Source organism: Callithrix jacchus, chromosome 10 (genome assembly GCF_049354715.1).
Source record: "Callithrix jacchus isolate 240 chromosome 10, calJac240_pri, whole genome shotgun sequence".
In the NCBI taxonomy this organism is placed as follows: Eukaryota; Metazoa; Chordata; class Mammalia; order Primates; family Cebidae; genus Callithrix; species Callithrix jacchus.
In genome coordinates, this window is record NC_133511.1 from 57,333,117 (window position 1) to 57,350,894 (window position 17,778).

Here is a 17,778-nt window from a genome sequence, read left to right on the forward strand (position 1 = left end):
TAGAAGCACAGCCAGGCACTTCTCCCGAAGTGAGTGGGATGCTTCTGTGGATGAATGAATGAATGAATTCATTCATTGCACCCCCACCCCACCCCCACCCCCACTTAGGTTTTGGAAGCATCTGCCCCACCTAAAGGAATGGGACAGATCAGGATCTGGCTTCCGCCAGTTACTTGTTTCTTTCTTTAGGGATTGATATGCTTGGGTAAGTAATGAGGTTAAAGAAACTAAAATGAAAAATTCAGACAACTCCTGAAGAAAGGTGATTTATTTGGCAGTTGCTTTGTTTCACAAATTTATCTGGGCAGTGTCATTGAGACACATATGAAACCATATAAGATCAATCATAGAACCTTTTAATATTCCAGAGCTTGAAGGGATTTTAGATCACTTAGCTATAACCTCTAATTTTTTTTTTTTTTTAATTAAAAAAAAAATTTTTTTTTCTTTTTTTTTTTTTTGAGACGGAGTTTCGCTGTTATTACCCAGGCTGGAGTGCAATGGCGTGATCTCGGCTCACCACAACCTCCACCTTCTGGGTTCAAGCAATTCTGCCTCAGCCTCCCAAGTAGCTGGGATTACAGGCACGCACCACCGTGCCCAACTAATTTTTGTATTTTTAGTAGAGACGGGGTTTCACCATGTTGACCAGGATGGTCTCGATCTCTTGACCTTGTGATCCATCCGCCTCAGCCTCCCAAAGTGCTGGGATTACAGTCTTGAGCCACCGCGCCCAGCCAAAAAAATTTTTTTTTTAATAAGGATGGGGTTTCACCTTGTTGGTAAGGCTGGTCTTGAACTCCCGACCTCTGGTGATCCACCTCCTTGGCCTCCAAAGTCCTTGGATTACAGGCATGAGCCACCACGCCCGGCCTATAACCTCTCATGTAACAGATAAAGAGCATGAAGCCCAGAGATGTTAAATTACTTACTCTGGGTCACACAGCTAATTATTAGAATCTCAGGGTAGATATTAAATACAAATAGAACCTCGTATAACCACTCAGATAATAACAAAGATTAATAATTATAGCTGACATTTACCTAAAGTTACTATGATATGTATAGTCATATATATAATCTCAATTCTGATAGTAACTCAATATAATAGGTTTACCATACCCATTTTACAGCTGAAGAAACAAAACTTGGAGAGATTAAGTCAATTTTGTCCAAAGCCGCCAGGCCAATGAATGGTAGAGTCAGTATCTAGGCTCAAGGGTTTAACCATGGCAAAGCTCTTTATTCCCATTTGACTAAGTGCTTGGATTGTGCTTCTCCATTAGTTTGTGACTTCCTGGTGGGCAAGAAGGGTGCCCTTTTCATCTGTGTTTTCTTACTCTGGGCTTGGCATATAACATTTGCTCAATAAATGTTTACAGGGTGCCGTAGCTCATGCCTGTAATCTCAGCACTTTGGGAGGTCAAGGCGGGAGAGTTGTTTTAGCCCAGGAGTTCAAGACCAGCTTGGGCAAGATGGCAGGATCCTATCTCTAGAAAAAAAAACAATTATATGGGCACAGTGGTGGATGCCTGTACTTTCAGTTGCTGGGGAGGCTGGTGACAAAGCAAGACCTCATCTCTATTAAAAAAAAAATGTTTACAGAATAAATTAATCAATTCATCCTTCTTTAAACAGTTGGCACTTTGGTGATGAGTGAAGGGAAATTCAATGTCTGTGTTAAACCATGTCTCATCTGCTGATGGCTAGTCCTTTCATGAGACAGACTAATGTGGAGATTTGGGCTAGGAAAGCCTGTTGCTCTACAGCTGTTTTACAGTGCCCCTGAACATTTTTGGGAATTAATGTACAGTAGAATTCTCTTTGAACATCAAAGTTTCCTTGAAGACTTGATAGCCTGCTTGGTTTCTCTGAATCTGATGATGTTTGTAGAGGCAACTGGAAGATTTTCTCTGTATGTGGTACCTTCTTTTTGCACAGCCATTTTAATTAAAAACTGTAGTTTCAAACTATATTCTGAAGCATCCTGGGGTTTATGGGCTAGAGAATCAAGGAATTCTATAAGAAAAATGAGGCATGGATTTGGCTTTGAGTCAAATGATGCCTAAAACAAATGTCTTTGCTGCATTGATTCTTCAGTTCTGACGAACAAGAACAACCAACTCATTAAATGTACAGTACCTGGCAACATTTTCTTGCCTTTCTTATATAAGTTGGATGTTTTTCTCATCTGACAGTGGCAATACATGATGAATGAGAACAACCAACTCATTAAATGTACAGTATCTTGCAATATTTTCTTCCCTTTTTATATAACTTGAATGTTTTAATCATCTGACAATGGTAATATGTGGGATTGCTCTACTGGACTTTTTTGAAGTCAAAGACCTTGAACAGATTTGTAGAGATTGTTCTAAAAAAAAAAATCTTCCCACCTGGATTACTGGTTGTTTTCGTTGTTGTCATTTGTTTTTATATAGAGAGAATGGGGAGAATGGGCTTTGTTTCCCATTCACTCTAAGCAGAATTTTTCTATATGGTATAGTAAAGCTGAAGTCCTCAGATTTCAGTTCAGAAAGTTGTATCCTTTGAACAAAGGCCTCTGGGTTTGTTCATGTTAGTCAATATACAGCATTAATAATTGCTGCATATCACTTGGGAGAAAATCCAAATTAAATAAAGAAGGCTTTCATTATGTTATGAATAAACAGATTTAGGTTATATTGATAAGATTCTTTTTTTTTTTTTTTTTTTTTTTAGACAGAGTTTTGCTCTTGTTACCCAGGCTGGAGTGCAATGGCGCGATCTCGGCTCACTGCAACCTCCGCCTCCTGGGTTCAGGCAATTCTCCTGCCTCAGCCTCCTGAGTAGCTGGGATTACAGGCACGCGCCACCATGCCCAGCTAATTTTTTTTGTATTTTTAGTAGAGACGGGGTTTCACCAGGTTGACCAAGATGGTCTCGATCTTTTGACCTCGTGATCCACCCGCCTCGGCCTCCCAAAGTGCTGGGATTACAGGCTTGAGCCACCGCGCCCGGCCAAGATTCTTTAGGGATATTCACGGGGTAGAGATGAATACAAGATACCCTTCTCATTTGCAGGCGTTTGAGAGATCTCTTAAAATAGAGAAACACAGGAATATTTGTTTTCCAACATAAAATAATTCAAAGACCTGCCCATGTTTTTGCCAAAGGTTTGTTCTTTTCCAGCCCCATCCAATCCTACACAAATTTTTTTTCTGATTATATCAGGAAGAAAACCTCAATGGCTGCTTGCTGTTAACACCTACCTTTAAACATTTCTTAACTATTAGGTCTTTCATTTAACAATGTCAGAATATAACCCTGGTTTACTGCACTTTATATCTACTCCCCTCCCCTCTCCGCAATAGTAGTGTTGCCTCCAGTAAAAAGCGGAAGGGGGTGGGGGATGGAAAGGATCGGTTCACTGCAAGGTAGCTTGCTGTGTTACCAGGTAAATAGCGGTGTATGGGTTTTTTTCTATCTAACTTTTTATTTTGAAAAATTTAAAACAATCATATTAGTACAAAGGACAACCAAAAAATCCTTTACTTAGGTTTGGTAATTGCTAATATTTTGCCATATTTGGTTTATCTTTCTTTATAAATACATATTTATACTAGGTGGTGGGGCATATATCATGATCCTTTATCTCTAAATTTATCAGTATTCTAAATGTGAGGGGGATATTTTTCTTCATAGCCACGATACCATTATCATGCCTTAGAAATTTAATATTGATTCCATAATGTCATCTAATATACGGTCCATGTTTAAATTTTGCCTTTGATCACCTAGCTGATAAGCAAATCATGTCAAAACTCAGCGGCTTAAAACAACTACAGTTTATTAGTGTCATAGTTCCGTGGGCCAGTTGGGTGGTTCTTCTAGTGTGGATTAGGCTCAGCTAATCAGTTGGGCTCCTTCATACCTCTGGAGTCCACTGCTGGACTGACTAGGAGCTGGCTGGTCTAAGTCGGCCTCAGTTTGAATGGCTTGTCTTTGCTCCAGAGGAGTCTCTCATCCTCCAGCAGGCAAGAACAGCCTTGTTCCCATAGCTTATGGGCAGGTTCTGAGAGTGGAGGAGTGTAAAGCCTTTTAAGGCCTAGGCTTGGAATTGGCAACGTGTTGCTTCTGCAATCTTTTGGTCAAAGCAAGTCACAAGCTCCTCTTGATGGGAATAACTGCAAGTCATATTGCTCAAGGGCATGGATACAGGGGTATGAACAATCATAGCCATTTTTGCAATCTATCATACCCCTATTGTCCAAATACTGTTAATAATAATGTTAATGTTATAATGTTAATCATTATAACTGTCAGTTTGTTTTTAATCCAGGATCCAAACAAGATTACACATTAAATTTAGTTGTTATGCATCTTTAGTCTAGGAGTCTCCTCCCTTATTTATGTTTTATGATTTTTTTAAAAGATTCCAGACTTTTTTTTAACAATATCTCACAATCTAAATTTGTGTAATTATTTCTGCATAATTATATACAGGTTAAATATTTTGGGCAAGAATTCTAAATAGCTGAGGTTGTATATTTCCCATTTAATTACAAAAGGAGACACATGACTTTAGTTTGTCCAGATCATTAATGATGCTAAGTACAATCACTAGCTAAAGTGGGGGTCTGCCAGATTTTGCGGTCATGAAGGTGCCACTTCCTGGAGACAGATTTGTTTAAGTCTGGACATTTGGTGTTAACATTGTTCCAATCACACCAACATATATTCATGAGATACCTATTGCATATCTAGTCTGATTCAGTGCTATGGGGATCTTAAAGAATGATAAGGAATGTTCCCTTCTGAAGAAATATATAGTTTTCTTGAGTCACTCTTTTAAAAACTGAACAAATAGTAGAGGAATGGTTAAATTCTAAGTTAAAAACTTTTTTTTTTTTTTTTTTTTGAGACAGAGTCTCACTCTGCTGTCCAGGCTGGAGTGCAGTGGTGTGATCTTGGCTCACTGCAACCTCTGCCTCCCGGGTTAAAGCCATTCTTCTGCCTAAGTCTCCCAAGTAGCTGGGATTACAGGTGTGTGCCTGTATTTTGCATTTTTAATAGAGACACAGTTTCACCATGTTGGCTGGGCTGATCTTATACTCTTGGCCTCAAGCAATCTACCAGCTCAGCCTCCTAAAGCGCTGGGATTACAGTCATAAGCCATCTCTAGGTTAAAAACATTTTTTAAAAAGTTTTAAAGTTAAAAAGTTTATGAAAACTTTTTTTTTCTTTAGCTTAATTAAGTATACAAATTGAATACCACAGGGTAACTGGTACCCAGATTAAGAAACAGAATATAACCAGCATCTCAGTAAGACTGATTTTTTTGCAGCCAGTTAAGCCAACCCAGTTCCTTTCCTCTTTGGGGTCTGGTGTGCAATAGCTGCAAACGGCAGCTTCCTTGGTAGTGTGTGCAGCCTGTTTCTTGTATGAATTGCTCTAAGGGATCTTAGAGACAGCCCTTTCAATGTACGTTCATGCCTCTGATCTTGTACTGTCCCCAGTGCAGACTTCAAACAGTGGAGGTGCCTTTGGAAACCCTCAAGGAGCCATGGCCAGGGTTCATACTGGCCAAGTCATCATGTTTATCCATGTCAAGGAGATGTGATTGAGGCCCTCCGCAGGGCCAAGTTCAAGTTCCCTGTCCACCAGAAGATTCACATCTGAATGAAGTGGGGCTTTACAAAGTTCCATGCGGATGATTTTTCTTGTTTGTTTGTTTGAGACAGAGTTTCGCTCTTGTTGCCCAAGCTGGAGTGCATTGGCACCATCTTGGCTCCCGGCCACCTCCGCTTCCCAGGTTCAAGTGATTCTCCTGCCTCAGTCTTCAGAGTAGCTGGGATTACAGGTATGCACCACCATGCCTGGCTAATTTTGTATTTTTAGTAGAGATGGGGTTTCTCTGTGTTGGTCAGGCTGGTCTCAAACTCCCAACCTCAGATGATCCATCTGCCTCCACCTCCCAAAGTGCTGGGATTACAGGCATGAACCACTGCGCCCAGCATTTTTTTTTTTTTTGAGGCAGAGTTTTTCTCTGTCTCCCAGGCTGGAGGGCAGTGGTGCGATCTCAGCCCACTGCAATCTCCACCTCCTGGGTTCAAGCAATCCTCCTGCCTCAGCTTCCCCAGTAGCTGGGACTACAGATACATGCCACCGTGCCCATCTAATTTTTATATTTTTTGGGTAGAGACAGGGTTTCACCATGCTGGCCAAGTGGTCTCAAACTCCTAGCCTCAAGTAATTCGCCTACCTCACCCTCCCAAAATACTGAGACTATAGGTGTGAGCCACCATGCCCGGCCAGTGTAGATTAATTTGAAGACATGGTGGCTCTGGGATGATAAGCGGCTCACCCCAGATGACTGTGGGGTCAAATACATTCCCAGTCATGGCCCTCTGGGCAAGTAGCAGGCCCTGCATTCATGAGGGCTTCCACTGTGCTGCTCCCTCCTAATGCCCACCAATAAGTTCTCCTTCCAATCCAGAAAAAATAGATACTGATTTTTAACTGTATGGAACCTATATCCAAATGGTCATTGTCCGTTTCAATGCCAAGTTATGAGTGGTTCAAGAAGATCAATATTATTTTAAGTTCAAAATAATGTCATTCAATTTGATCACTCTGTACTGTATTCAGGCTTGATTCAGAGTAACTTTTCAGCATGTCTAATTGTCAAAATCTCTTTTGTTTCATTTCTGTCTTAGAGCAGAGGGTGACTTCTTTTCCAAGGATAGCCTTTACTTTGTGTGTTCTATCCTCCCCGCTCTTGAGGTGCTAGGGTCTGGTCCTACTGTTTCTTTCCTGAATCTTCTCCATCTATCTTCTGTCTTCAGCTTTTCCTTTTCTTTTATCTCTTGCTCCTCACCTTATACTCTTATTAACAGTCTTGCTGCTGCTTCTCATCAGGCTACTTACTTTTCTTTCCCTTTCCCTCCTTTTATTGCCAAACTTCTTAAAAGTCTCCTTCCTCTTTCTCTGTAACCCATTCATCCAGTTGCGCTTTGAAACTTGGTTTCTTTCCCCACAGTTCCAGGAAGTCCTTTGACAAACTCCTACTTATTAAGTCAGCCATTTGTTTAGCCTTTGTTCTTTTAGATTTCTGCTTCCTTTGGAAGTCTTTCTCATCTTTCCTTTGAGAATGCCTCCTTCCTCAGTTTCCATTGCTGTGCTCTTGGTTTTTTGCCTTCTTCTTGGAGCTTTCCTTTTTTTTTTTTTTTTTGAGGCAGAGTTTTGCTGTTGTTACCCAGACTACAATGCAATGGCACGATCTCAGCTCACTGCAACCTCCGCCTCCTGGGTTCAAGCAATTCTCCTGCCTCTGCCTCCCGAGTAGCTGGGACTACAGGCGTGCACCACCATGCCCAGCTAATTTTTATATTTTTAGTAGAGACGGGGTTTCACCTTGTTGACCAGGGTGGTCTCAATCTCTTGACCTCGTGATCCACCTGCCTCGGCCTCCCAAAGTGCTAGGATTATAGGCGTGAGCCACCGCGCCCGGCCAATCGGAGCTTTAAAAGTTTTGACTACTCCAGAAAAGAGCAGTCACCCAGGCTGGAGTACAGTGGTGTGATCTCGGCTTACTGAAGCCTCCACATTCCAGGCTCAAGTGATCCTCCCCGCTCAGCCTCCCACGTAGCTAGGACCACAGACACACGCCACCACACCTGACTAACTTCTGTATTTTTTGTAGAGATGGAATTTCACCATGTTGCCCAGGCTGGTCTCAAACTCCTGAGCTCAAGGTATCTGCCCACCTTGACATCCCAAAGTTCTGGGACTACAACTGTGAGCCACTGCGCTCAGCTGAAAGTGGCATTCTTTAGGACCTTTTATCATAGTCTAAGTGTTGTTATGTTGGCAATTTATTTGCAGTTTGCAGATTGTAGTTGTTAATGGCAAACTCTAAATTAAATTGATGTACATTTTCTGTACCCTATTTTCTTGATGCTGTGCCTAGCAGGAACTCAATAAATGTTCATTGGAATCATTCATTCATTCAATTATTTATTTATATATTCAATAAATGTTTACTAAATGACTAGTTAGTTAATTGAATTGCTTTTAATTCAATGGTAGATTCCTTTTTTTCAATTTATCTAAATATGGGGTTTGTTTTGTCTTTTTCTCTCAACCTTTGTTGAAGTTTGTTTTTCCTAATTTGGGCAATTACTAATTATATGACTCTTGGATGAGTCACTTAACCTTCAGAAATCAATTTTCTGGTTTTTCAACAGGGAAGATTATAGTGGCTACTTTCTGGGTTGTTGTAAGGATTGGATTTTTTAAATACGCACGTTAACACATGCCTAGCATATAGTTATAGATCTGTAGTAATAGATGTTAGCTATTCTTCTTCTTTTTTTTTTTAGATGGAGTTTCTCTCATGTTGCCCAGGCTGGAGTTCAGAGGTGCGATCTCAGTACACTGCAACCTCTGCCTCCCAGGTTCAAGGGATTCTCCTGCCTCAGCCTCTTAAGTAGCTGAGATTACAGGTGCCTGCTACCATGCTGGGCTAATTTTTGTATTTTTATAGAGATGGGGTTTCCCCATGTTGGCCAGGCTAGTCTTGAACTCCTGACCTCAGGTGATCTGTCCACCTCAGCCTCCTAAAGTGCTGGGATTACAGGCATGAGCCACTGTACCTGGCCTCATTATTATTCTTAGTAGAATGTATTAGGTACTAGGCTTTGGTCCTCACAGTAAACATCTTGAGGTAGGCATTGCTTTCCCCCTATTTCAAAGAAATAAATTTAGACTCAGAGGATTTAAATAATTTGCTAGAGGACACAGAGCTAATAAACTGCTGATATGGGATATCCAATTCCATAGCTTGTCCCTTTTACCTACACCAAAAAGCTTTCGGCATCTTGTATGACACTTAGAAATGGACTAGGAGTCATTTTATAGTGACTAAAATTAGCTAATGTTCTCATTTGCCTTCTGTGAGGTAGGACATACCAAGGGAGTTCTGGCCTGTTGGAGAAACTCCAGTCCTGAAGGTTAGATTAATTAAGATTTTATCTAAAAACCACAGAATTCCGGAGTTTAGAAGGATTTTATGTAGCATTTACTCCATTCAATTACTGAATTCTCTCTCTATCCCTCTAGTCAAGGGGTCATCTGGTTTTTTGTTTAACCCCTCCAATGACAGAGAGGTCATCATTCACCCTCTCCCACTCCCAGGACAGCTCACTTTACTCTGACCATGAGATAGCCTTTCCTTACATCAGACTGAACTCCTTCCCTATGTCTGAAGTAAGTAGAACCCGTTTCCTAGGGCATCCGTTCAGATTCTTACACTTTACTCTCTATCATAACCCCCAAACACTTTATCTTCACCAGGGTAGCAGCTTCAGGCCTTTAATTCCTAGCTACCCCAGAACAAACACAACTTGAGTTCACTTTTTTCTTCTAAGTGTGATATAGTTGGCTATGTCATGAGCATTTTGCTTCTCCTCCAGTTTCTCTCTCTTTTTTTTTTGTTGCATTTTAGGTTTTGGGGTACATGTGAAGAACATGCAAGATAGTTGCATAGGTACACATATGGCAGTGTGATTTGCTGCCTTCCTCCCTTTCACCTATATCTGGCATTTCTCCCCATGCTATCTCTCCCCAGCTCCCCACCCTCCACTGTCCCTCCCCTATTCCCCCCAACAGACCCCAGTGTGCAGTGCTCCCCTCCCTGTTCCAGTTTTTCTCTTAATACATGGTACCACCATCTACCCAGTTGTTGAAGCTAGAAACCCAGGAGTTTGTTCCCTTTACCATTCATATACCATTCATCAGCAAGTATTTTCATTCTTTTTTAAAAAATTTATTCGGCTGGCTGTGGTGGCTAACACCTGTAATCCCAGCACTTTGGGAGGCTGAGGTAGGCAGATCACCTGAGGATCAGGAGTTTGAGGCCAGTTTGGCAAACATGGCAAAACCCTGTCTCTACTAAAAATATAAAAATTAGATAGGCATGAGGGAGGGTGCCTGTAATCCCAGCTACTAGGAAGCCGAGGCAGGAGAATCACTTGAACCCTGGAGGCAGAGGTTGCAGTGAGCCAAGATCACACCACAGCACACCAGCTTGGGAAACAGGGCAAGAGTTCGTCTCATAAAAAAATAAATAAAAATAGAATTCATTTTTAATTTTTTTAATTGTAAGTAAATTTCAAAAATTTTATTAAAAAAAAAACAAGTATTACCTCAAGTATTTTCTTTCTTATCCCCAAGTATAAAATCCTCTCCTCTACCATTACCCTAGTCCAGGCCACCATTCCCTCTCCCCAATTCCTAAGTCTTGCCTGCTCCCTATACTCCCTTCTCCACAGAGCAACCAGAATTCTCTCTCTCTCTCTCTCTCTCTCTTTTTTTCGAGACAGAGTCTCGCTCTGTTGCCTAGGCTATAGTGCAGTGGTGCAATCTTGGCTCATCATAATCTCCACCTCCCGGGTTCAAGCAATTCTCCTGCCTCAGCCTCCCTAGTAGCTGGGACTACAGGCACACGCCACTATGCCTGGCTAATTTTTGTATTTTTTTTTTTTTTTTTTTTGAGACGGAGTTTCGCTCTTGTTACCCAGGCTGGAGTGCAATGGCGCGATCTCGGCTCACCGCAATCTCCGCCTCCTGGGTTCAGGCAATTCTCCTGCCTCAGCCTCCCGAGTAGCTGGGACTACAGGCACGCGCCACCATGCCCAGCTAATTTTTTGTATCTTTAGTAGAGACGGGGTTTCACCATGTTGGCCAGGCTGGTCTCGAACTCCTGACTTCATAATCTGCCTGCCTCAGCCGCTCAAAGTACTGGGATTACAGGCATGAGCCACTGTGCCTGGCTTGAATTATCTCTTTAAAGCACAAATCAGATTACACTATTTCCCTGATTAAAACTCTTCTTTGATCTTCCATCGTCCTTTGAACAAAGTTCAAAGTGTTTTCCATGGTCAATAAGGTTCTGTCTCATCTCAACCGTTCTGTCTTTCCTGTTGCTTACCCAGCCTTGGTCTCTGTTCTTTTTTATGTTCCTTGGACATGCCAAGCCTTTTCCTGCAGCCGAACCTTGTACTTATTGTATCTGTTGCCTGCACTCTTTCCCTAGCTTTGCAAATGACTGGCTCATTCTCATCTTTCAGATCTCAGCTGACATCTCACTTTCTCAGAGAGGCCTGACCCCATCACTCCTCTAAGGCCCCGACTTATCATTGTGAAATTATCTATCTGCATTGTCATCTCTCCTCACGAGAACATTAGTTCTTTGGTGACTGGACCTACCTTACATTAACAATTGTATCCTCTGTAAGTGTCACAGTAGCTGGCTCATGGAAAGAGCTCAATAACTATCTGAGAAATAAATGAATGGACTCATAATTGACTGAAAGTGTGTTGGAGTCATATTAACAATGAATTTGAGGTCAGGTGTGGTGGCTCATGCCTGTAATCCCAGCACTTTGGATGTCCGAGGTGAGCGGATCACTTGAGGTCAGGAGTTCGAGACTAGTGTGGCCAACACAGTAAAACCCTGTTTTCATTAAAAATACAAAAATTAGCTGGGCATGGTGGCACCTGCCTGTAGTCCCACCTACTTGGGAGGCTGAGGCAGGAGAATCCCTTGAACCTGGGAGGCGGAGGTTGCAGTGAGCTGAGATCGAGCCACTGTAGTCCAGCCTGGGAGACAGAGCGAGACTCCATCTCAAAGAAAAAAAAAAAAGAGAGAAATTTGAACCTGAGCTTTGCCATTTCTGTATGACTTTGGGCAAATTATGCTATCTCACTGGGCTTTAGTTGGCTCATCCATATAATAGCAATTCTATCTACCTCACAGAATGTTGTGCAGGTCAGTTCAGATATTGGCTGTGAATGTACCTACCACCATACCCGATACATATTAGGTATTCAGTCCACAACCAGTCAAAGCCTGTTACTTAATTCTGAACATGCATAGAAGAGTTCTGTCAAGTTTCAGCCTCATTAATAGAACTGTTTGTGTGTTGTGCCTGTGTGTGTGTGAGATCCATTGTTTTCTTAATTCCCAATGTGGTAGCAGAGGATTCAGTTTGGAATCCATAAGATGCCTGTGACTTCCCTCAGGTAACGCTTACCTGGCTGGGAAGACAGTTCTAACCCAGGGTGTCAGCTGTTGCACTGAGTGATACTCAATCTGATTACCCAGAGGTGCCAAGCACAGAGCCTTCACTGCAGAACTGAATGCAGACCCTAAAATCTAAATGATCAAACCTAGCATCATGTAGCCCAGGCTGGTTGTCAAGATAGATGCTGTGTCTAGACAGTTATCTCCCTTGGGAAATCACAGTTGCTCTAAAAGGAGGCACATGGTCTCCTGTTAAGAATACAAAATAGGCCTGTGAGCTGTTGAGGACGAGGTTACTGCTTGAGGTTGCATGGGCTTGTGGAGCAGAGCTTGGGGAAAGAAGCTGTCTGCTTCTATACTCACGGGGGAATCTCTGGATCATGGTGGTGGCCTTCTTCTTCACTTGTGTTGGGACAGCAGAGTCCATGGTGCATGGGAAGGTGGAAACATAGCTATCAGTTTTCCCAGTGGCAGTGATTCTGTGCCTCCACTCAAGAGTGTTGGGAGGAATTGAAAGGCAAGTCTGGAATATGCATTACCTGCTGGGGAGGGGAGCAGAAATCTCCCTGCAACTTGTGTGCTTGGCATGATGATCTAGTTGGCTCCCTTCTGAATGCTGTTAGGATGAGTGTTTTAAGGTGAGGGCTCTAGAATCAGATAGTTCTGGCCCTGGGTTCAAATCCTGGCGATGCAGTGACCTTGATCAAGTTATTTAATGTCTTAGTCGTAGTTCGCTGCTTATTAGATGGAGGTAATAATGACATGTATCTTATCTAGTTGCTGTGAGGATTAGATGATATAGTGCCTGCAAATATATTAGCTTAGTGCCTGGCACATAGCCAGTGTTCAGTAAATGATCATTCTTTTTATTAGTCAGGATAGTTCAGGATTTTGAGTTTAGTATTTCATTTTCTTTTTATTTATTTTTTTCTGCCCTCTGTGAACAAAAGGTTTGGTACTTCTGATGAGCCTCACCTACACTGAACTTTCAGTCCTGCTTAGGGAAAGCTGCTAGCTGTGTGCCTTGGACAAGTTATGGAACCTCTCTGAGTCAAGTGTTCTCATCTGTTACGTGCAGTTTACAGTTCCTATTTCACAGTGAGGATGAAATAAGATCAGAGCACCTGATACGTAATAAGTGCTCAAAACACTTATTTCCTCCCCTTTGGTTCTCGAGTATCTGAAATACGGTCCCTTTAAGCTTGTTAAGATTCCTCACTAGCCTTGTATGCAGCTGTGGGCAGAGAGCTTTGGCAGAAGGAAAGACTTTTTGTTTTTTTTTAAATGACTGTTTCATAATCTGTTGGCTCAAATCTGCTGCTGCCACACCCTGTGCCTCTCAGGGTCCCTGGGTCCTGTTGCAGTTATCATATGCCTCACCTTTAACCTAAATGACCCTGGGAAGTGGCTGCTATGGAAGAAGGATTTACTGAATGCAAAATGGATTTTCTTCCTTGCTCTTTGGGGCAAAGCTGGCTCAGCGATTCTTAGCTGTAGGGGGAGGGGCTGGCAGGCCTGACCGCAGTTGGACTTAGCGGTCAGGGGTTTTCTGGTTTTCATTAAAATTCTCTGGCTGTCTTTCGGGATAGCTCCATTGGATATGACTGTGCACTGGAGCCAGTTGTGCTGTTCTCTGAGCTATACACACCCATCAAATTACAGTGCCCCTGAGGACAAGAGAAAACTGAAGGTAGGGAATAGCCTGGCTGAGGGGTCTTGCCCAGTAATCTTTGTGGTAAGGGGCCTCCATTTATAACTGCAGAGCTTGGGTTTTGCAAAGTCTTAAATACAGACGGGGAGGCAGACATGGCTGGGCTGGGAATGGGTTGCAGAGAGAATCCTGTTACAGCTTGCTCTTGAGGACAGATGGAGGTTTCCTGGCAGCTGTCGGGAGTCTCCAAGTGTTACATTAATGAAAATGGTCTGATATGATTATTCTTTTTTGTTTTTGTTTGTTTTTTCATTTGATTTGATCATTCTTTGGAGGTACTTGATACCCTCATATGCTCAAGGGGGTTGGAGTTGGGCGATGCAGTTTTCTGAGGGTGACAGGGTGAATAAAAAAGGTTTGAGATATTTATTTATATATTATTGTTTTCTTAATTCCCAGTGTGGTAGCAGAGGATTCAGTTTGGAATGTTAATTTCTGGTGGCCGTAGGAATCTCACTTGAGACTGAAAGTTAAGCCTGCAAACCTAGGTTCAAATCACGACTCTGCTATTAACTTGCTTTATGACCTTGGGCAAGTTACTTTCCTGGGTCTCAGCTTCACAGTGTGGTTGTAGGGATTAAATGAGATAAATTATGTAAAGCTCTTGGCATATCGAGTGTTCTCAACAAATGGGAGATGTTATTATAAATTGGCCTAGATTTAACCTGTCACTCCAGCTTGCCAAGATATATTTCGATTCTGTCCTGTCAAACATTTGTTCTGCATCCCTCCCAGCTTTGTATCATTTAAGAACTTGAGGCAGGCCAGGCTCGGTGGCTCACACCTGTAATCCCAACACTTTAAGAGGCTGAGGTGGGCAGATCACCCAAGGCCGGGAGATCAAGACCAGCCAACATGGTAAAACCCCGTCTCTACTAAAAATACAAAAATTAGCTGGGTATGGTGGGGTGTGCCTATAATCCTAGCTACTTGGGAGGCTAAGGCAGGAGAATCATTTGAACCTGGGAAGCAGAGGTTACAGTGAGCCGAGATCATGCCCCATTGCCCTCCAGCCTGAGCGAAAGAGTGAGACTCCGTCTCAAAAAAAAAAAAAAAAAAAAAAAAGAATTAGAGGCAAACATGTTCCCTAGGGCAGGCTGAAGCTCCTCTCCCTGGAAAAATACATGAAAACCATATTATTATGTTTCCCAATGAGATGCTTAAGATGTTGGGTAGCTCGTATCTAGGTAACTTAGAAAAAATTGATTTTTCTTTTTTTAAAGATGGGGAAAAAAATGGATTTTTCTATCATTCTCGATGGATAGATTATGAGAAAGCTATTTGAATTGTTGTTGGGTATAACTGTTCCCTGATGTTACTCCTAAGAGAGGATCATTAAGGTTCCTATTGCCTTTAGAGTAAACTCCTTTTCCAGTCTTTTTTCCTTTTACTCTACTCTTCAAACCCTGTGGTCTAGCTATGGTGGACTGCTTATGTAAAAATAATTAATGCGAAACATACAGTGCATATGAAAGAATGTTTTAAATGCATATTTACAATTTAAAGAAGAACATTAAAATTGTGGCCAGATGCAGTGGCACATGTTTGCAATTCCAGTTACTCAGGTGGCTGAGGTTGGAGGATTGCTTGAGGCCAGGAATTCAAGACCAGCCTGGGCAAAATAGTAAGACAATGTCTCAAAAAATGAAAGAAAGAAAATTGTGAATTTGCCACCCAATTTCAAATGGAACATTATTGGTACCCTAGAAGCTGTTTGTCCATTCTCTGCCCTGAAATCATGCCCTGTTTCCTCCTCACAGACATAATGATATCCTGACTTTTGTGTTCATCATTCTCTTTTCTGTATGGTTTAACTACCTGCGTTTGTATTACTAAAACAATTTTTTTTAAAAGCAAGAAGCAAGCACAAACCTAGCAAGCTTTTTAAGTTATTATTGTCACTTTTAGATCTAAACTCCGGCTCATAATTTGGCTTTAGATTTCCAGGGGGTTTAAAAGACTCTAATGGGGAAGTCAGTGGGCAAGGATGTGAGTGAATCCTAGGAAATAAGGATCACTACTATTGAGACATCTGACAGGGTTGTGGTGTGGGCAGACACTGGACATCTGGTAGGAATATGGTCACGGAGAGTGGATGGCTCTGTCTTTTCTAATTCCACTCTCTCTTTGGACTCCTTTCAACTCTCAAGGAGCAGGTCAAAGCAAAACTCTTCTGTAGGATGAAGTGAATGTCACTAACTAACCCAAACAAATAGTGTGGAGGAGATGAGCAGGTACTTCATCAGCACATGGTCAAGACAAATAGAGGCAGAAAAGAACCTGGACCAAGTTTACCTATGCATTTTTTGTCATGTTAAAAAGTGAATATGCAGGCTGGGCGCAGTAGCTCACGCCTGTAATCCCAGAACTTTGGGAGGCTGAGGTGGGTGGATCACAAGGTTGAGAGTTCGAGACCAGCCTGACCAACATGGAGAAACCCCGTCTCTGCTAAAAATACAAAATTAGCTGGATGTGGTGGCATCCACCTCTAATCCCAGCTACTCAGGAGGCTGAAGCAGGAGAATCTCCTGAACCCAGGAAACAGAGGTAGCAGTGAGCTGAGATCGTACCATTGCACTCTAGCCTGGGCAACAAGAGCAAAACTCTGTCTCAAAAAAAAAAAAAAAAGAGAGAGAGAGAGAGAACACATAGCACCACTTTTGGAATATTCTTACCCAAATGTTGACTCCTAAAATCTCACCAAGACTCTAGAGCTAACTTTCATATATTGGAAAGATGGGGGAAAGCATGACAAGTTGAATTACACTCTAAAGAAACAAACAGAAAAATTTAGAATGTAGAACATTCTGTCAGACAACTGACTTGGCTTCTGTAACAAGTCTGACATGGAAAAAATAATAAAGTGACTTAAGAATTATAACCAGATGTCATGTGTGAACCTTGTTTGGCTTAGGATAGTCTGTGTATTAGTTTGCTAGGGCTGTCATAACAAAATACCGCACACGGGGTGGCTTACACAACAGAGATTGGTATTTTCACAGCTCTGGATGCTAGCAGTCCAAAGTCAGGGTGCTGGCAGGGTTGGTTCCCTCTGAGGCCTCTCTCCTTGGCTTGCAGATGGCTGCCTCTTGTCACCTCCTTGCGTGGTCATTGCTCTGTATATGCACACTCCCAGCGTCCTGCTGCATGTCCTGGATTCCTCTTTTTATAAGGACACCAGTTAGAATGGATTAGGGCCCACCCTAATGACCTCATTTTAACTTAATTACCTCTTTAATGGCTCTATCTCCAAATACATGAATAGTCACATTCTAAGGTAATAGGAATTAAGGCTTCAACATATGAACTTGTGGGGGACACAATTTAGTTTAATTGCAGAGACTTTTTTTTTCTTTGAGACGAAGTCTCACTGTCAGCCAGACTGGAGTGCAATGGCTGGAGTCAAGTGCAGATCTGAACTCACTGCAATCTCTGCCTCCTCTCCTGCCTCAGCCTCCTGAATAGCTGGGATTACAGGTGTGTGCCGCCACGCCCAGCTAATTTTTGTATTTTTAGTATGGGGTGTTACCATTTTGGCCAGGCTGGTCTTGAACTCCTGACCTCAGGTGATTTGTTCTCCTCGGCCTCCGAAAGTGCTGGGATTACAGGTGTGAGCCACTGAACCCAGTCAAAAAAAGACTTTTTTTTTTTTTTTTTGAGACAGGGTTTTACTTTGTCACCCAGGCTGGAGTACAGTGGCATGAACACGGCTCACCACAGCCTTGACCTCCTGGGCTCAAGCAATCCACCCACTTCAGCCTCCCAAGAAGCTGAGACTACAGGCATATACCACCACACCCAACTAATTTTTTTATTTTTTGAAGAGACGAGGTCTCACCACGTTGCCCAGGCTGGTCTTGAACTCCTGGGCTCAAGCGATCCTCCTGCTTTGGCTTCCCAAAGTGCTGGGATTATAGGCACAAGCCACCACACCTGCTATTGAAAAGACATTAAAAAATTTTATTTAAGATAGCTTTTGGGTTACAAGTGGTTTTTGGTT

At 42.3% G+C, this 17,778-nt stretch overlaps 1 protein-coding gene and 1 non-coding gene across 8 annotated transcripts in view; both read left to right on the forward strand.

Annotated features, from left to right (window-relative positions):
* RAB30 (RAB30, member RAS oncogene family) overlaps nucleotides 1–17,778 on the forward strand; it is a 98,587-nt gene that overhangs the window by 26,854 nt on the left and 53,955 nt on the right. Inside the window, exon 2 of one of the 7 annotated variants that reach the window (XM_054241855.2) lies at nucleotides 5,724–5,842. The exons of 4 other annotated variants lie outside the window; for them this stretch is intronic. The gene's annotated coding sequence lies outside the window, so the exon portion shown is untranslated. Of the gene's footprint in view, nucleotides 1–5,723; nucleotides 5,843–13,409; nucleotides 13,758–17,778 lie in introns of those variants that run through there. 2 more of the 7 variants (XM_009007348.5, XM_009007350.5) reach the window with 2 other exon arrangements.
* On the forward strand, nucleotides 5,321–5,455 carry LOC118145991 (small nucleolar RNA SNORA70). Its single transcript, XR_004731460.1, has one exon. It is a non-coding gene; the product is annotated as a small nucleolar RNA SNORA70 (small nucleolar RNA).